Raw genomic sequence first — 21,370 nt, 5'->3', positions numbered from 1 at the left:
AGGTGCACCTTCATCCACCTTCTTTACAGAAACACGGATGGTGTTCCGGACCCCCTGACCTGGGGCACGAGCACTTGCCGCAGCCATCGTTGCAGGTTGGCTGCTCCCCTGAACAAGCGTTAGGCCGAAGCCAGCATTAAGATCCACTGGTCGCAAGGGTGCACAGCCAACCCGACGTCCTCCTTTCACCTCCAAGACAGCACTCTCGTCCTCTCAGTCCACAAGAGAGTGGGTCTTTATTGTGTTTGAGATGTAAGCTGGTTCACTGAGCTGTAAGGTTTGTCCCCAGATGTTTCATCACCATTCTAGGTAACATCAACAGTGAGCCTCCAACGAAGTGCTGGCATTATGTCCCGTTTTCTATTTATCTGGTTTGGTTTCCTTGGGTTGGTGATGTCATTTCCTGCATTGGTGATGTCATTTCCTGTTCTTTTTCTCAGGGGATGGTAGATTGATTTGGAGCCAATGTGTTTGTTGATGGAGTTCCTGTTGGAATGCCATGCTTCTAGGAATTCTCGTGCGTGTCTCTGTTTGGCTTGTCCTAGGATGGATGTGTTGTCCCAATCAAAGTGGTGTCCTTCCTCATCTGTGTGTAAGGATACGAGTGATAGTGGGTCATGTCGTTTTGTGGCTAGTTGATGTTCATGTATTCTGGTGGCTAGCTTTCTGCCAGTTTGTCCAATGTAGTGTTTGTCACAGTTCTTGCAAGGTATTTTGTAGATGGCGTTAGTAGGAAACCTGAATTTATGAATGACTAATATTTTGAAATACTTAGAGTTATACCTACATCAATATTTTTGTGTTGCTATATAAAAGTGCTTTTAGATTTTGGTCCCTGTCTTATCTGTTAAGAATTACATTTTTATGGTGCTGTATCATGTATCTCAAATGTTCCAAAGTGCTCAAAATAAATTAGTTACTTTCAACTGCAGCAAATGTTATGCAGATATGATTGACAACTAAGCAAGATTCCACAAACAGCAACAGGAACACACAGGATAATAAGAACAGAACATTCTGGAAGTATTCGCCAGACCTGGCAGAACATATACAGAGAGAAACAGAATTAGCATTTCAGGTTGATGATCAATTATCTGAAGTACAGTGGCCAGTGAATGGGGCTTCTTGGTGGCGTTTGAGGTAGGGATGCATCAGATCTCCCTGTGTTTCTTTGAACAGTGCCACTTAGTTTGCACGTGGAACAAAATGATGCAGATGGAACATCATCTTGATATCTCATTTCAGGGATAGTGTCTCTAATGGTACCGTTAGAGTGTCAGCCTAGATTTGTGATTAATTCGTAGGTTTGAACTAGAATTTCAGAAGGGCATAATGGTTGTGAAACTTTTAAACTTTATCTCAAACTGTAAAAACATCCAATGGTACAATTTTAGATTTCTTCTCATTTTGAATGGTGTCTAGAGACAACATTTTGAGCTTATAATGTTTGAGCTGTTTCTCACCTGGAGGACCCCCTTTTTGGTTTAATTAAAATATTCCACACTATCCTAAAGGCACGGGTATCTTTTGGCTTTACAGTTGCAATTGTATAACAGTGGGCAGTGTTAATATTCCAGTGAAAGGAAAGGCTGTAAATCCTGGGAATATGTAGAGAAGTAAGAATCTGACAGAACATGTAGCTATGATCCAGAGGCTTCAGATTGACAAGTTGAATAAAACAGGTTTGCATTCTGCTTCAACCATAAAATTGATTTAATTAGCAGATTGAATGAGGAAAAACCTCTCTTCGGCACGTTTCATTGGAAGATTGGTTCTGGTGTTGAGCTCCGATCAGAATCAAGCAGTAGAACGAATAATTTGAACGGATTTTAAAGGTTTTTTGACCTGTTCTTTAACGGAATCCACAGAAATTCGTTAGTTATCAATTGAGCCACAATTCACTGTCCAAGGACGCGTCAAAACAACCAAGAAATTATGAGTGAAGCCCGCTGCGCCGACCTTTCCCTGTATTCGTTAGTTCTTTACCCTACGTTTATTTTAAATACGATTTTTGTCACAAACTTCGATAATATGGAGCACGTTGCGGATTTTTAAATGATTTTTAATGAGTTTCTGGTCAGATTCTTGTCTTTTTTCAGTAAAGAAGCAGTTTAAATCAGATCTGATCTTGAAAAAAAACTTCTATTTCTAAAAACGATGGAGCCACTCCTTCACACTTTACACTTGGTCTACCCAGGTCACAGTCCGAAAAACGTCCATAGCAAGCAGGTGTAACTATGGTCGGACAGGGGGCTTTACGCACCAATTCTTAATTGCTCACGTCAAGATCTTCATTGTAAGTTTCACTTTTTTCTGATACACTGAACATGTGAGAAAGTTCTCATTTCCAAGTAACTAATAAATTATTGCCCGCAGTTTAGCGTGCAGTCTTTCAAACGACTGTATGTTTTACAGCATTTAAATTGTTTGCCAAACAATAAACAAGATGCCGCGGAAGCTGAAATAGCTGTATTATCATAAATTCAGTAGGACGGAATTGCCTAGAATGAAAGAACATCGCTACCGAATGTACAGTAATGCTGCCAACGATAATTAATTTTTACAAAGAACTGCCGATGCTGGAGAATGTGAGATTACACGGCGTGAAGCTGGATGAACACAGTGGGCCAAGCAGCATCAGAGGAGCAGGATAACTACTTTTAACAGAGATAATGGGAACTGCAGATGCTGGAGAATTCCAAGATAATAAAATGTGAGGCTGGATGAACACAGCAGGCCAAGCAGCATCTCAGGAGCACAAAAGCTGACATTTCGGGCCTAGACCCTTCATCAGAGAGGGGGATGGGGGAGGGTTCTCGAATAAATAGGGAGAGACGGACTGAAGATGGAGAAAAGAAGATAGGTGGAGTGGAGTGTAGATGGGGAGGTAGGGACGGGATAGGTCAGTCCAGGGAAGACGGACAGGTCAAGGAGGTGGGATAGGAGATGGAGGTGCGGCTTGGGGTGGGATGAAGGGATGGGTGACAGGAAGAACAGGTTGGGGAGGCAGAGACAGGTTGGACTGGTTTTGGGATGCAGTGGGTGGGAAGAGCTGGGCTGGTTGTGTGGTGCAGTGGGGGGTGGGGACGAACTGGGCTGGTTTTGGGATGCGGTGGGGGAAGGGGAGATTTTGAAGCTGGTGAAGTCCACATTGATACCATTTGGGCTGCAGGGTTCCTGAGCAGGTTCGGCAGTTTCTGTAGCCAGAGACATAGCTAACTTTCCAGATCAATGATGACGTGACTAGTTGAACTTTTCAAAGAAAAAACGATTCCGAATTGACTTATTTAGGTACAAGTGCTTGTAAAGGAGAAGGGGATTATTGTTGCAGATTATGGAGCAGATCCTATCAATCGCACTCCCGTTGACCCATCGTTAACAGGACCAGGGTGGGACCTTCACGTACAAACGCGGTTTTCTCGGCGGTGAGGGTGATGAATGGCAGTTGCTACGCCCCGCCCCGTTCCTCAGGAGCAGTGTGGCGACTGGGCAGACAATGGATACGCGTGGGAAAGCCTGATTCTAAATCGGGATAGTGGAACGTCACGAGACGTCATATGCTCCCGCTCCCTGACCCGTCGACGGGCCTGTAAGGTGGCCCGTGGGGAAGGGGGAGGGGAAATATGTGGATAACAATAATAAGCGCAAGAGCAGCCGTTGTTTACAAAACGAGCAGTCAAGTCAGGGAGGGAGAGAAAGGCTGGTGAAGGCTTCCGTACTACCGCGGCAGTCACCATTTCTATAGTCTCGGAAAGATCCAAGTGTGTTTGCTTTGCTTTCAAGAAAAGGCTTAAGTGTAGGAGAAGACGTCGCAGACACTTTCCTTCCTGTACGGTACCTTTTCCCAAAAAATAATTTGTTTGTTTTCTTTCGCCGACGGGAAGGATCGAAGTGTTTTGCGCGAACTGGAAAACCGAGGGAGGGTGAGCGAGAACCGTCCGTTTCCAGCCACACCCCCTACCACGCGGCTCGCGCTGCAGAAAACAGCCTGCGGGCGGTGCTTGGCACTGCGGTCAACGTGGGTAAGTATATGCACACCCCCAATGGCCGCGGTTCGTTTTGTGCTCACACCGGAGCGTAGATGCTGAGCGAGTGAGGTAGATGTTTGCCATATTCCCGAACAAGTGGGGCTCCTAGCCTTTGCCATTGAGGAGTACATTGCATTTGTAACGGTGGTCCCAGCAGATTAAATACTTTCTTCAAAAGTGAGCTCGATAAATGCTTGATACGAGTTTAATGGGGGGCGGAGAAAAGCTAGGGACGGGGATAGGCTAAATAAAATAGTTCGAAGTTCTTTCGAACTATATCTGCTCCCAAATTCTATGAATTACCTAGGTGAAAATGAATCTGTTCCGCAGTCATGTCCACCGAGATTTTCCGCCTCTTACGATGGAGAAAGGACTCATTAAATGTTGGACGTATTTACTTTGATCGTATCCGAAAGTCTGCTATTTAAGTTTTCGTAGTGCTGATACCGTCAAGAGACCGTTTAAAAAGCATTCTTCAAAGTACAAGTTAAATGTGTTGAAATATTGTTAGCATTAGTGCGTTAGTTTCAATAATGTGAACTTTTGAAAAAAAGTTTGTGAGTTTGCTTTTAATTTATCAAGCAGCACTTAAATAATTCTTCCTTCATAATTTATCTTAGAAAAATTGTTTCGGTTGCACATTTTTTTAAAAGGCGTATATTAGTTCAGAGGCTTTTGTAGATGAATCAGTTTTTTAAAAAACTGCCTCGGAAAGTTCTTGCCCAGCAGAAGTTTGTCAGCGTTTTGTCACTTTCATTTCAGTGCTGGTTTCTTCAACTTCTTGGAGGAAGAATTCCAGGTTTTCACTGAGCCCTCCTGAACGATCCCAGTTGTAGTTTTGCGGTTCTGTTCTAGTAACTCTCCTGCTTGTAGTCCTTTTAAGTTTCAGACTCCAAAATGGTACGAAGTTTGAAAAATTTTGTTAGTCAATTCATATTTGGAGCTATAATTTGAGGGGAGACAAATTTAAAATGTTGACTTTGATTACTGCAGTAACTTTCAAAATATTGTTGTGTTTTAATTGGACTTGCCGAATGTAGTTTTTACAGATGGAAACATATACGACTGTGAAATCCAGGCAAAAGTGGAACTATGGAATTTTACAGGGGAGAGAGAGACCATTCTGCCCATTGTCTCTGCACTGGTTTCCAAATGAATGAGTCCCAGCTAGTTCCAATTTTTTGCTCTCTAAATTCATCACTTTCAAATATATTTTTGATATACTAATATATCAAATATAAGTTTGTTTTTTTTTCTGCTCTTTCCTTGCACCCAAAGTCCTCATTCCTGGTAACATTTTAATAAACTTCCTGTGCATTCTCACCAAGGCTTTAACATCACTCGTTTTAGATAAGGTGCCTGGAACTGAACACGCTACTTTGAATGTGGCCTGACCAATGATTTGTAGAGGTCTAGCATCACTTCCTTGCTTTTATACTCTATTCATAAACCCGAGAATCCTATAAGCTGCCTTACCTGTGCCTGGCCTCGTTGACATTTGAACCTGAGGTCCCTCTCCTCCTGTACTCTGAGTTGTACCATTGAACCTGTATTTTTCTTCATGTTACTTCAAAGAAAATGTTTTACGTTGCTTTTCTCTGTATTGAAATTCATCTATTAGATGTACACTTCTTCATCAGATTCTGGTACATCTGATCATCCTAAGCTCTACTCTGCTGCCCTACCTTCATAAACCTTGCTGATAACGAATCTGTCTGCCTCAGCCTTGTCCATACTTAATGGCTTAGCTTCAACATTTTCTCCGACTAAAGAATTCCACAGATCCACTACCCTCAGAAGAAATTCCTCCTCATTTCTGTCATAAAGGGATAACCCCCTTACTGAGATTATGCCATCTGGTCCTAGATTCTCCTACAAAGAGTAACAAGCTTTCTGCATCTACCCTGTCAAGTCTGTTAAGAAGCTTTTATCTCTAAAAGTTTGCTTCTCAACCTAAGAGTACAGAACCTGCTCAACCTTTCATAAGACAGCTCTTAACGTCTGGGATCAACGTAGTGAACTTACTGTTGACTGCCTCTGATGCTCATACGTTTTCTTAGATAAGGGGTCCAAAACATTGACAGTTCTCCAGCTCTGGTTCTGACTAGTGTCTTGTAGTTTTAGCCAGACCTCCCTAATTTTCTACTTCCCTTTGAAATAATAAAGGCCAAAGCTTTCTCAGCACAGTGATGCTCAACCATTAATGACTTTCCTGTTGTTACATGCCCTGCTGCCTTTTCCTTTAGGCTTGTGGATGAATTCAATTCAAGCAGATGGTTTGAAGTTGATTGCAGATTAGCATGACTTGGTTATTTTACAGTACCATGTGGAATGTTGTTTCATTGCTTCAGCACAAGATGCCTGACTTTGGTGCGATTTCAAGCCCTGAAATCGTGTAGCATGGAAATAAGGTATTAGCCCGTAGTGTTCTTCAGTTTTTGAAGTACCTGTTGAATTGTACCAGTCCACTGCTCTTCCTCCTTTTTCAAGTATTTATTCAATTTCCTTTTGAAAGCTGCTATTAAATCTCCTTACTGATTGCTCAGACAGGATACCCTTGAGATGTGCTCATCTTTTGCTGATGTGTAAATTTTTTAGGAAAAATACCTGTCTCCATCTTTCCACATAGCCAAAATCTCCCATCCTGAATAAATTTGATTAGAATTTCATGCTTTCAACCGTGAAAATTCTGTCTGTCTGCATTTGAAGTTGATTATCAATTGTAAGGTTAACAAAGGCATTAAGAACAGTTATGTCCAGCAACTCAATTTTAGAAATGAATCAGGAATACTTGGCCACTTGCAAGTCTATTTAAAAATTAACATATATAAGAAAATATAACAAATAGGCAGGCAACTTAACTGAATAGATTCAATACCTTTGAAGTTAATTTTGTGTATCTGAGATAATTTTGTTGATGATGAGTTTGTGCTTTATAGGGAACAATTCTGGAATCATTTTAGCAAAGCCTAAATTAAGCATTATTTTATGTCAAGCAATGACTTCAAGTACTTGGCAGTGTCAGTCTCTTCTTTGTTACTCATCTGTTCTGTAGGGGCAATATCTTTATTGCAGTGGGATTGTTGGGGCAGCACTGTATAGCTACAATGGCTCCTGCTCTCACTGAAACGGCCACAGAGCCACATGGATTCCAGTTGTCGTCTTCCTCCTTATCTTCCAGTTCCATTGAACCTGACACATTCTTCCATGAAGAAGACACTATTTAAAAAAAATAGCAGAAGCTGAATGGGGAGTGACACACACAATCTGCATGGTCTCGACTTGTGTATCCATTTGCAACACGTGTGCTTGGCAGTGATGCAACTGAAACAAAACATGTACCTTATGGATCTGGAACTGTACATTCTGCAATTCCAAACAACTTATTAACAGGTCCTAATTCTCGACTGAGTGTACTGTCTTTTAACTGTAATCTAAATAATAGGAAGACATTTTAGCAAAAGCTCGGCTGTCATTCTTGCCAAAAAAATCTTGTGATTGAATTAAGCAAACACCTGCTTCTAAAGCTAGCAAAATGTATTTTGTACTGAAACAGAATTAAGTAGTAACAATAATGGCATAAAAGAATTAAACTTCCCGAAGTACAATGCTTTGGAGTGTATGGACATATTAACCATTGCTCATCAGGTGACATTAGCCTGTGATTCCCTTTCGATGACCCTTAATGATCCGGGTGGAATAACTACAAAGCAAAAAGCTATGTTGAAACCAACCAAAGGAAACAAAATTTGGGATGCAGTACCAGCACAGTACATTCAGTCTGAAAATTGTTTGAGTAGTGCCGGGCAACTGGCCCTGCAGAGAAACCAGGAGAAACAACTCTGAAATTCCACAAAAACAATGAAAATTGAAAGTAATACAGAGCACTCAAGTGCCTTGGCAGGCAGCAAGAACTAACTAAAAAGGCTAGCTGCTTAAAAAGCGTCTACAGCTCATCCAAGCAAAGCATGTTGAGCACCAAGTTTAAGTGTAAAATTCAAGAGTTTATATAAAGTGCCAGCATGAAGGGCAGGCGGAAAGATGCAAAATCAACAGTTCAAATACTGAGTCTGTCTCTCCTAATGGAATAAAACACAGTGGTGGTGTGGAGACTGGATTCATTTCAGTTTCAATCAACTCTGAACTCTTGGAATATGCATGCTTTGCAAAAGCATTGCTTTCACACGCTAAAGAAAATGTGGATTCCGATGCAACCAGCAGTAGCACTGATGAGGATTCAGACAGTGAAGAGATTACACTGAATAGGAATACGCCATTGTAAGTAGAATTGTTAACACTGTCATTTTCGTCATCAGTTCTATCTGAGTGAATTACAAAGAACAAAGAAAATTACAGCACAGGAACAGGCCTTTCGGCTCTCCAAGCCTGCGCTGATTAAAACCCTCTGTCTAACCTGTCATCTATTTTCCAGGGGTCTGTGTCCATTTGCTCCCTGCCCATCCAGGTACCTGTCCAAATATATCTGAAAGACGCTAATGTGTCTGAGTCTACCACCTCCGCTGGCAACGGGTTCCAGGCACCCACCACCCTCTGTGTAAAGAACTTTCCATGCATATCTCCCTTAAACTTTCCTGCTCTCACTTTGAACTCATGACCCCTAGTAATTGAGCCCCCACTCTGGGGGGAAAAAGCTTTTTGCTATCCACCCTGTCTATAACCCTCAAGATTTTGTGGACCTCAATCAGGTCCCCCCTCCAGCTCTGTCTTTCTAATGAAAATAATCCTCATCTACTCAACCTCTCTTCATGGCTAGCACCCTCCATACCAGGCAACATCCTGGTGAACCTCCTCTGCACCCTCTCCAAAGCATCCACATCCTTTTGGTAATGGGGCGACCAGAACTGTACACAGTACTCCAAATGTGGCCAAACCAAAGTCCTATACAACTGCAACATGACCTGCCAACTCTTGTACTCAATACCCCATCCAATGAAGGAAAGCATGCCGTATGCCGCCTTGACCACCCTATTGACCTGCATTGTCACCTTCAGGGAACAATGGACCTGAACACCCAGATCTCTTTGTTCATGAATTTTCCCTAGGACTTTTCCATTGACTGTATAGTTCGTCCTTGAATTTGGTCTTCCAAAATGCATCACCTTGCATTTGCCCGGATTGAACTCCATCTGCCATTTATCTGCCCAACTCTCCCAGTCTATCTATATTCTGCAGTAACCTCTGACAGTCCCCTTCACTACCTGCTACTCCACCAATCTTAGTGTCATCTGCAAACTTGCTGATCAGACCACCTACACCTTCCTCCAAATTATTTACATATATCACCAACAACAGTGGTCCCAGCACAGATCCCTGTGGAACATCACTGGTCGCAGGTCTCCAATTTGAGAAACTCCCTTCTACTAGTACACTCTGTCTCCTGTTGCCTAGCCAGTTTTTTTTATCCATCTAGCTAGCACACCCTGGACCCCATGTGACTTCACTTTCTCCATCAGCCTGCTATGGGGAACCATGGGGAATTAGATGCAAATCAAAACGGAAGCATGTGTGCTTGATGAATGCTTTAAAAAACTTTCTTCCATAAGTTCTCTGGGAAAGACTCCTGTAAATTAGGTCGCTTCCACTGAATGTAATGGTTTTCATAAGGCATTTACACATTTAAAAACAAAACAAATTGTGAATGTTTTATGAACTTTGAGTTATTGATTCGTTGTAGTACAGGTTCTGTTATCAGCTTTTAGCTTCAGCAGAGTAGGGTACTTTTTAGGATTGATTTAGGATATCTATATTTCTATGATAAACAGTCATGGAGTTAATCAAAATTGGTTACTGTAATTCTGTGGATATGCTAGGTGTAACCCCCCCCTCCAAAAAAAAATAGACAGACTGCTGTCATTCACAAAGACCACTGCTGTCTCAGTGGCAATTGGGAATTGGCAATCAGTGCTGGTCTGGACAGTGATAGCCATATCTTGCAAAAGTGAGTTTGCCAAAATTGCTTTGAAGTCTAAAGAAATGGAAAGTAGCTTTTCTTAATTGATTTAGGAACTTGTATTTAGATAAGTACCTTGTTCCTCCATGATTTAGTTACCAGAAGCTTTGTGATACTGCTGAGCATCCACTTAATGATAATTCCATAGCTGAGTCCTGGATGTAGTGGACAATAGTGAGGCTGTCTCAGAAAAGCTGTTTGCGTTTTGAAGCTTAACAGCATGTGATCATTTATCTGCAGTGTGTTTTCGAGTAAAGATTGAACAATGTTCATTAGCTTATTTTAATCTAAGTGCTTGAATAGTGTAACTTCCATGTTTTGTTAAAAGTGGAATGGTGCACATGAGTTGATTGGAAATCACAATGTAATTGTATTCTGTGACGCACACAAGTTTGTCATGAATCTGGTAATTGCTCAGTAATATAACAGTTATTATACAGTTTTTTTTATCTGCTGTTAACATAAAATAATCCCTCCTATCTAGGTAAAAATTCAAATATATACTCTACGTACTTGATTCTAGTTTGATTTGTAGACTGTAATTGCCCACCAGTAAGTGTTTTTCTGACTTTCTGTGTAAAGATCCTTTTTGACATTATATGTAATTTTTGAAGCAGAAACTATTGGAAACAGATGAGCAATTTTAAAAAGAACAGAAGAAAGCTGTCATTTTTGTGTGCATTCTCTCTTCCCACTCCTCTTGTGTTTAAATGCTGTGTCTGGAATGCTCTTGACTAAAATGTATAAATTTTTTGTACTCTCCTTGTAAACTCGTTCAGATTTGAGGTCTGAGCTACATTTATTTCCTAAAATGATGGCTAATCACTGTTCACAGAAGTCCGTCTTGTTATATTTCTGCCCACTTGTAGATGGTATGACAGCAGAAATTAATGCATATTGTGCCTTAATGTCTCCCCTTTTTTTTCTTCCCAAGTTTTAATAGGAACCGGCTGAAAGAATGATGGTGTGCTCTGACCATGCCAGGTCATGGGTGAGCAGCAGCTTCTTAAATGAAAACATTTGATGATAACTCTTAGATCAGTACATTGAATCTATATTGCACTTTGGTCAGGAAGCACCTTGAATTCTGCTTTGAAATCTCTCTCTTTCTTGAGAGATAAAGAACACATTGGGCTTATAACTGTGAAGAGGACTGATTGAGGAAAAGTCTGAATTTTTCCACCATTAGTGAAGGTGAATGATTTATATTTCTTTTGTTCTGTTCTAATGTTCACTACCTTAATGTATAGGCACTGAGTTAAATGGATGGCTTAAATCCTCAATTAAAATGACGTTAACAAAATTGGGTGCAAACTGGCAAAATAAAATTGTTGCTTATCTTCATGGAGTGATCACTTTCTGGGATAGCACTGGCTATGGTAGTTATTGCAAAAATCTTGGGTTAGTTTGCACTGTTTGGATCCAAAATTTTGGTGGGAATTAAGTTTGTTTTTATGGAGCGGAAAGGTAAAGTACCACCTCATTGTTCATTGTTTGCATTTTTCCAACTGTGTAACCTGATTGCATTCACACTGCCTTTCACTAGTGCAGTTTTGAAAGAAGGATTATCATTGCACTGACTCTTCAGTGCCACACTCTGCAGCTAGTTTCTGTATGTAGTTTGATACCCTTCAGGTAAGTGCACAGTCACTACTTGAAACACAACAGTTGGATTTGCCAATCCGTTCAATGCTCAGTGAACCTTGTAGAATCCCTACAGTGTGGCAGTAGGCCACTTGGCCCATTGTTCCTATGTTAATCCTCTGAAGAGCATCCCACCCAGACCAACAGGCAAAATTACTCCAAGTAAATGCCTTGAAGCTTAACTTTGCTACACTATTTATTGGAATTAATTTTTATGTCTCCTTTCTGTAAAGTATATCAGTAAAAGTATTTTGGAAGAATAAACCATAAGTGTTTAGGATGTCAGTGTACAAAGAAATTTTGAAATTTCTTTTCTTTCTAAAGAGCCTGCTGTCAGGTCATTAAGGAACATTGAAATTCAATGTCAGAGGCAGCCTGGGGTTTATTGCAATCTTGAGCACTTTTTTATTGAACAACAGTTTTAATTGAGTCGACAATTTAGAGACTTCGCAACGATTCTAAAGTTTGGCAGTGATACAGATTTTTAAAAAATGAGAATGAACAGAACAAATGTGCAATCTTTATAGATTATAGAAACAAACTGATCTGAAGGTCCCCTTTGTCTGTCTCAGTCTTGCTGTCTCTATGCTGCCTTTGGCTGGCTTGAGCTGTGATTTTTTTTTTTCAGACTTTTTTGTTTTCTTTTTACACTTGCACTTATTGAAGCAATGCCTAGTGTAGTGCTTCCCAACTTCTCCTGTTACTTTTTTGAGACTTAAGTTGTCACCACCACTAATTGTGAACAGAAGGCAAGCGTTATGAGCGGGGCTATGAAATACGGGCCCTGTTAGCGCTGGAGCATAGCTCTTAGTATTCAGTCAGAGTTCACTGTTGGCCATTGGTCCCTACTTTGGGAACTCCTGACTGTGTTTGTTCAGAAATTGCCTACATAATACTCAACTTGAGTAGCGGATTGGTTTATCTTTGTCTTGCTGGTCCATTTGCAAATCACCATGCACTTTTAAAACCAGGTTTGAGGAACATGAACAGTTTGCTTCATAAACCAAACCTGAAACTTAATGAAATTCTTCCTCTGCTTAACTGGTAACTGAAGCTGGTGTGTGAAATGAGGAGTTTTGTTATAACTGTTAGCTGCTCATTTGTAGAAGTCTAGCAGAATTAGAGCCATATTCTCTTTACTAATATAGTGCGAACTTGATCAACAAACAAGCCATATACGGCTTTTGCAACTTACTCGACTTTCTTCTTGAAATACCTCTGAGCATTTGTGTATGATTCTTCCCTGACTCTTTATTTTGCAGAGTTAATTGGTGAACATTAAGTAAGTGCTTGTGCTATCTGTTTTTACTAATGCATTATCTTGCTACCAGATTGGCTATATGAATAAGCAGATGTAGAGGAAGACAATAAGTAAAGTGTGAAAAAGCCATATTTGGCATTATGACAGCTATCGAAGAATTACACAATCTTTCACAATGCTTTAATTTGTCCATCGTGAAGATTCATAGAATAGTTGAGATCGTAGTTCATAGAATCCCTACAGTGTGGAAACAGACCCTTCAGCCCAACTAGTCCGCAACACCCTCACAGCAACCCACCCAGCCCCTCCCTCATAATCCACCTAATCTACACATCCCTGAACACAATGGGCAATTTAGCACAGCCAATCCACCTAGCCTACACATCTTTGGACTGTGGGAGGAAACCCACACAGACACGAGGAGAATGTGCAACTCCACATTCTGTTGCCTGAATGTGTAATTGAACGCTTCACATCTTTCCTGTGCTGTTGCGATTGGAATTGAATGCAATACTCTTAAGTGTGGCCTACGCAAAGTCTTATAAAGCTGCAACATGATATCCTGACTCTTATACTCAGGCCATATACCTTCTTTACTACCCTATCTAAACATATGGTCACTTTCAGGGAATTATGGACTTGAACATCAAGATCCCTCTGTGTACATCAATGTTGTTCAGAGCATTGAGAAAGGTGGGGGTAAAAAAAACAGTATCTCTCTCTTTACAGATGAAATCAAAAATGTTTCAGTTTCTAAATTATGCATAGTATTTCTGTATATTGATAATGATCTTACAGGACGACAATTTAAAATCACATAAGGAAGCAATACAAATTCAGTGTAGGCCAGGATGGTAAGTTGTTAAATCGGTCAAAAAGGAATTATAAATCATTTTGTTTTACAGTAAGTACAGGTCCAAGAAGAGATGGACCATTGATCATGCTGAAATTGCAAGCCGTTGGACGTGGCTTCAAGCCCAGATATCAGAGTTGGAGTTAAGGATACGACAAATAAACAAAATCTACAAGCACGTTCGTGTTGCAAAGGTGAAATAGAGAGCCAGTGGAAATAAATTTTAAAAAAGCAAATGTTTAACGTGTCTAAGCCAGCTGACCTGAGAGCATTAACCCATTTTGTATGGGTTATTGTACAGATCTGTGTTCTGTAATTTAAAGCTTGGCATCACCAGCTGTGTATTTTTTTTTACATTCAGCCAATATCTTTTTTAAGATTAAATACTCCGTACCAGTGTAACAGCTTAGGTTGAAACTCCCTTCATGTGTCCTACCAATGTGCATCGACTTTATAGTTGTACGCACTACTATTCAGTTACATTGCAGTAGGAATTTTTAAAAAATTTTTTTTTCCATTCCTGAACCAAGAGAGAATCCTTCAGGGCTTTTACTACTACTCATCACCCAGTCATTCCTGTTGGAAAATGTGACCTGAGGTCATTGTATGAGAACAAGACGGGGCCTGAAATATGTCCTCTTTTGTCTCACCTTATCTGGAATGCGTAAGTAGGCCGATCACTTGGCCACTTGTAACCTCAATATTTTTAGGCTATGTAATCAACCATTCCATCATGAGGGTGTTTCATCTTTCGGAACAAGGTTTTGAAGGTTTCCTTTCTATAATTAATTAGAAAAGTAATTCATTTGAAGCAATGTTTCCTAATTCCAGTCATTTTGTTTGATTGTTTCCCAGGCAACAATGATTCCGGGCAATTCTCAGTGTTCTGGAGACTTTGTCAAAATGCAGGTGGAGTTGACAGAAACTGCAGCTTTATTAGCTTTATAATAAAGTGCCTGTGGGGATAAAGGATTCGGCTCTGGAATGCAATGTGGAAATATCACCAAGCAGCCCTTTGCTACTTCTAAGGAATATAGATAAACAGGTAGAAAACAAAAAGTTAAAGCTGTAACCTGTTGATAGCTGGAACTGCCAGTAATGTTATATTCTCTATTATACAAAAACATGCAAAATAATTGAGATGAAGAGACGAAGTTTTCTGAGATTGTCTTCGGGTTACATCATACTAAGGATAGTTCAAGGGGGAATATGCTGCATTGGTATTTGCTTCATGTGCAGAATCATACCCTGAGTTTAAAAGCATTATTTATTAATTGTCTGCAGAGTGCGCGGCTAACGGAATCAGTAAACAGTTTGATCCCTCCGCTCAATTTATCACCTGCTTCTTCTCCTGTGTGTTGTAAGACATGCAAACATCCTGATAGCTTTGTCTACAGGTAAGATTGTTTGTTAGTTTGTTTGTTTGCCTCTGTTTCACTCTCAGTGATAACCTGTGCATTTCCTAGTTAGGAATGTGATTTGCAAGTAGTTGCTTTCTTTGGCAAAACCGTGACATTTACTGTGAGAAAAGTAATTTTAATTAAAATTCTTCTTTTAGGATTACTGATCCATGCAAACCAGTTTAAAAACTCTTTGGGTGTTAGATTAATTCTTTGTAGGAGGTCAAAAATGCACGCACTTGATAGGAAACATAATGAGCTTGTGAGATAACAACTTCAAAGTCATTCAGTCCATCCAAGATGGCCCCAGATCCTCTTGGCTGATTCTAAATTTTAGAACGGGTACATTTTTGAGGCTTCTGTCTTTTATTGCTCTGCCTAGAACAATGTGATTGTGATTGAAAGTTTTTGTAGTCAAGAACCTTCCTGGAAGATTTGTGAAGTTTAGTCGTGTGCAGTTAATCTTGGAGGACAGATAGCCATAAAGCATAGAAATAGATCTATTGGTCAAACCTGTATTTGTAATTTTTATATCAACCCATAATGAAGGAAATGGAAATGGGACGTTTGGAAAATTAATAAGTTGAGACAGTTTTAACACATTTTTATGAACAAGAATTTATGCTTGGCAAATAAGAGCAAAGAATATGGTACAGCACAATAATAGATTATTCAGCCCACCAAACCTGCACCATCATTTGATGCCCTTCTGAACGCACAACCTTTTGCCTGTAGTGGTGCATATCCCTCTATACTCTGCCTACACGATGCCTCCAGATGCCTCTTAAACACCATTGTTGTCTCTGCTTCTACCACCTTCTTTGGCAGTGCATTCCAGGAACTTACCTTGAGTAAAAGAGATTTCTCTCTCTCATCTCCATTTTAAACTTTCCCCTTTTTTTTTCTTTAAACCTATAGAATCCCTACTGTGGTGAAAGAGGCCATTTGGCCCATTGAGTCTGCACCAACTCTCCAAAAAGCATCCTACCCAGACCCAACCTTCATTCTATCCCTGTAACTCCACATTACCCATGGCTAATTCACCTAACCTAGATATCTCTTGGACTGTGGGAGGACGTTTAGAGAACTGGGAGGAAACACATACAGACAGACATGGAGAAAATGTGTAAATCTCACGCAGACAGTTAAGCAAGGCTGAAATTGAACCCCTGGCTCCCCTGGTGCTGTGAGGCAGCAGTGTCAACCACTATATATCCCTATGCTGTCCTGCGTTCCTAAGCAATTAATACACATATCCTGGGAGGAAGACTTTGTCTGTCCATGCATCTTATAATTTGTAAATTTTTATCAGGCCACTCATCTTCAAGTGAAGGCAAACCAACAATGTCCACTCTCCCATCACAGCTCATACCCTCCAAACCAGACAACATTCTGGTAAACCTTTTCTGCACCCTTTCCAAAGCCGCCTTGTCCTTCAGGTAGTGAGGCAACCAGAACTGTAGGCAAATTTTCAAATATGGTCTTATTAAATTTCGACAGCTGCAACATGACTTGTCAATTTTTGTACACTGTCTGAACGGAAGAAGGTAACTATGCTTTATTTGATCGTCTTCTCCCTTGTGTTGCCCCTTTCAGGGAACTGTGGACCTGAACATCAGGATCCCTTTGTATATTAATGCTTCTCGGGATTTTGTGGTTTAATGTATGCTTCCCTCCTACTTTACACCTTCCAAAATGCGTCACCTAGCATTTATCTGTATTAAATAGAACATAGAACATAGAACAGTACAGCACAGAACAGGCCCTTCAGCCCACAATGTTGTGCCGACCATTGATCCTCATGTATGCACCCTCAAATTTCTGTGACCATATACATGTCCAGCAGTCTCTTAAATGACCCCAATGACCTTGCTTCCACAACTGCTGCTGGCAACGCATTCCATGCTCTCTCAACTCTCTGCGTAAAGAACCTGCCTCTGACATCCCCTCTATACTTTCCACCAACCAGCTTAAAACTATGACCCCTCGTGCTAGCCATTTCTACATCCAAATCGCCTGCCTACACTCTTCATGTAAATTACAACATTTTCAAGTTTAGTCATCTGCGTATTTGGAATTTTGTGCCCTGAACATTTCGGGTGTTGATAATTCTACAAGTGCGTCTCTGTTACCAGCCTTGTACCCCTCGAACTGCCTTATCTTAAGGAACTAAAACTTCCTTGTGCATCATTTTCTGTGTTCACTAGTGTATGTGCTGCCAGGAATAATGTAGAAAGTATGCCTTTCTGAGGTCTCGCTTCTCTCCTAGCTAGTACCCTAAATCTGTTTGTTGAACCTATTCCTTTCTGTACCTAAATAGTTAGTGCTCTGCTGTGGCTCAGTTAAGTCCTAGACTCTATAATACTGGAGACAAGAAACTATCCTGGTTTCAAGCCTGCAACCGCAGATAGATCTGTTTGTTACTATTATCAGTCACTATTTCCCAGTCTTTCTGCTGCCTTATGCTGTGAATCATCCATGATGCTGTGGACTTTGCTGTGTCTGCACTCCCCAGATAAAGAATCATTTTCAGTGTATTCTGGTGAGAAATCATGCTCCAAATTGGAGAGGAACCTATTGTAGAAGTGGGAAGATTCAGTTGTCATGATCAACGTTGACTACCGATGATATAGGTAAGAATAGGAAAGAGGTTTCAATAGTGCCTAGATCTTCATGCTGCCTAACGTAAGAAGGTGAACTTCAAAGATGATGACCTCTGCATCATTACTTGAACCAGGTGCAAAATGGCATAGATTAAAGATGATTAGATAATTGAATGGGTTGTTGCAAATCATGGCATAAGGAAAGTGTGTTCTTGTTGGTGGGGCACTGGCACTGGGAATGCAGGTGGTACAGATATTTTCTAATCGGCATGTTCAAAGATATTACATACTTCTAGAACAGGTGGAACTTGAACCCAGGCCAATTTGCACAGAGGTGGGGACATTACCCCTTTATTACCACCACAAGAATCACTATGAGGATAGTGGAGATAATGTTACATGTTTGGTTTAGATTTGGGAAACTATCACTGTACCACAAGAGCCTCAAAAATTCTTCTGATAGACCCATGGCATTTTCTTATGCTTCTGGAAATAAATTTAAAAATGTTTTTGAATTTACATTCTTTTAAATTAATACATGCCCTCTCCAGGAATTGAACCAGGGCTATGACAGTGTTGATCATAACTACTAGCCCAACAGGAAAGCATGGGGATGGTCAATGTTTTCTAAACAACCTGTTTAGAGATGTTGTTACACACCGCTGGAGCAGGTGGGACTTGAACCTGGGTCTTCCTGGCTTAGAAGAACCATATGGCAAAAGCAGAAGCTGCACTGTTAGATTTCACCTGAATAATGCTGGGCCCAGTGTTCTAGTGAGTGTATATCTAGGGAAGTAACAAGGGGTTTATAGTTTAATTTACTCAATCTTACCTCTTCATAAAGGGAAAAGACAGGTAATAGATCAAAGCAGCAGTAAAGGTAATGATAGTAACTAAGAGTATGTCTGGAAGGGACAATGATCGTAAACTTGATTGTGTGCTAGCTGTTACGTCAGATTTTTCAAAAACAGGTTAAAAGCAGGCTGATGGCTCTGTTTTGGAATAGCTGTAGCATTTGCAATAAAGCAGACAAATTGTTAGTTCAGGTAGAACTTTGGTTTCCTTGTAGCTATCCGGTCTTACAAAGCTAGAACCTGAATAGCTAGGGGTATGTGAGAAAGAGCCGAAGAGTAGCTCTTAAAGAAGATATCAGAGCTGCTGTGATAGATGGCCTTCGTTCTAAAGTTTTTAAAATGTCGAATCGGTTTAGGGAGAACTAAGAAACAGCAAGAGGGGGGAAACTTCAGTGGGACTTCTTTTTAGGACCCTAAACAGCAGTGGAACTGTAAATCACCAGTATAAAGTAGACAATTAAGAGCAGTTTAGTAAACTTGGAGAATTTCAGTCTATATGTAGACTGGGTAAACATAACTGAAATTGTGTAGGTCAAGTTTTTGAAATGTATGTGGAGTCTTTTTTTAACCAATTAGGGAACTATTTTAGATCTCATAATGAATAAAGGCTAATTTTAGTAATCTTGTAAAGTAGCTTTATGAAGGACTGACCTGCATTTTATACTAAGTTTTGAAAATAATCTAGTACAGTTAGAAACTTGAGCTTTAATCTAAGCAAAGGAAACCATGTCGGTTTGAGGGGAAAAATGACCATTACGGCCTTGGAAATTGTTTAACATGCATTATTTTAGATGGCGGCAATGGCTAACACTGTATTCTTCAGTAACCCAGCTTGGAGGGGGAAAGTGTTCCAACTGCGGTTAATGAAAGAAATCAAAGATTATATTAAGGTGAGGAGGCATATAAAGTGGCCTACAGATATGGTAATTTTGAGGGTTAGGAACATTTTAGAAGTCTACAAATGTGGACTAAAACTGACAAAAGGAAATTGTAAACTAACGAGAAACATACATTCTTCAAAAACCTGATGCCTTAAAAGGAAAAGATTATCAAAAACTAACATGTGTATTTTAGGAAATACATGAGGAAAATGTGAAATAGGGAATAAGGAAATGTCAAAAGACATTCTGAACTACCTCCCTGGAGGAAAATACAAAAAGCCTTGCTGTGATAATGGCGCATTGAGGGACTAGTGCAAACAAAAGCGTTTTTTTAAAAAACCAAGAGAAATTAATGAAACAACATAGATAAAAGTAGAATTACAGGTAGATAGGATATTGAAGCAGGCATTTGGTGTGCTTGCCTGTATTGGTCAGCGCTTTAAATATAGGATTTGGGAGGCCCTATTGCAGCTGTACAGGACGTCGGTTAGGCCACTTCTGGAATGCTATGTTCACTTCTTGTCTCCCTGCAATGGGAAGGATGTTGCAAAGCTTGAAGAGTTCAGAAAAAAATTACAAATGTATTACTGGAATTTGAGGTTTTGAGCTAAAGTGCAAGGCTGAATAGGCTAGGGCTATGTTCCCTGGGTCATTAGAGGCTGAGGGGGTGACATTCTAGAAGTTAAAATCATGAGATCATGGATAGGGCGAATAGCCAAAGTTTTTTTTTTCCCCCAGGTGGGGAGCCCAAAACTAGAGGACACAGGTTAAAGTTGAGGGGAAAGATATAAAAGGGACCTAAGGGGCAGCCTTCTCACACAGGGTGGTGTCTTTATGGAATAAGGGGTGCCACAGTAAGTGGTGAAGGCTGGTATAATTACAACACTTTAAAAGACATCTGGATGTGTATATGAATAGGGTTACGGGCCAAAAGCTGGCTAGTGAGACTAGATAGGATATCTGTTCGGCATAGACAAGTTGGACCAAAGAGTCTGTTTCTGTGTTGTACGGTGCTATAACTCTATAATTGATATTCCAAGACCTCATCAGGTTTTTATAACCAATCATGGCCACTCTGTTTTTAAAACCTTCATCTTAAAAGTTGAGATCTGTTAGCTGCCACTAATATTTTTCAGTCACTTTGCAGATTCAGCTCATTGGCAGTCCCTGTTCTCTACGTGAATGATACTTGGGTGATTACTGTAATTAAATGGTGAGAAGTTGGCAAGTTTTGAATTAGAGAGATCAGAGTATCCTTGTTCATGAGTCACTGAACATTAACATGCAGGTACAGAAAGCTATTAAGACAAGTGCTATGTTGACCTTTATTGGAAGAGAATTGGGTATAGGTGTGAAGATATCTTACTCAAATTATAGAGCCTTGGGAGACTGCACCTGGAATATTGTGTGCTGTTTTGTAAGGAAGCACTTGCCATTGAAGGAATTCAGCAAAAGTTTTACAAACCAATTTCTGGGATGGAGGAATCACTCTGCTTTGAAGAATGAGAAGTGGCTTTGTTGCGGCAAACACATTTTTACAGGACTCAATAGGATATATTGCGGGAAGTGTGTTTCCTGACTTGCAGGCACTGTCCTTATTTAAACTGCAAAGCTGAGTGTTTGTTTGTACAGTCACCCCAACGCACATGGTGTTGGCCTTCTGCATGCTGATCACAGCATTGACTTTATATTCTGGAAGTCACTGTCATACCCATGGGCGTTCCACACAGTTGGAAAGAAAATTAGAGGGAGTGCTGCTCATGAGGATGCTGTGGAACCCAGTTGGGGGCTGTGTCTCAGGGTAGGAATTTAGTCATATGGGACTAAGCTGAGCAGGAATTTCTTCATGTGGGAAAGATTGATGTTGATGGTGAA

The 21,370-nt window shown here is 40.4% G+C and overlaps 1 pseudogene; it reads left to right on the top strand.

Annotated features, from left to right (window-relative positions):
- The first annotated feature begins 7,030 nt into the window (after positions 1-7,030).
- On the top strand, positions 7,031-13,922 carry LOC132209836 (KAT8 regulatory NSL complex subunit 1-like protein; annotated as a pseudogene).
- The last annotated feature ends 7,448 nt before the right edge of the window (positions 13,923-21,370 follow it).

This window comes from Stegostoma tigrinum, chromosome 7 (genome assembly GCF_030684315.1).
Source record: "Stegostoma tigrinum isolate sSteTig4 chromosome 7, sSteTig4.hap1, whole genome shotgun sequence".
Taxonomy (NCBI): domain Eukaryota; kingdom Metazoa; phylum Chordata; class Chondrichthyes; order Orectolobiformes; family Stegostomatidae; genus Stegostoma; species Stegostoma tigrinum.
Note: the sequence above shows the minus strand (reverse complement) of the source record. Positions and strands in the feature narration are given on the sequence as shown.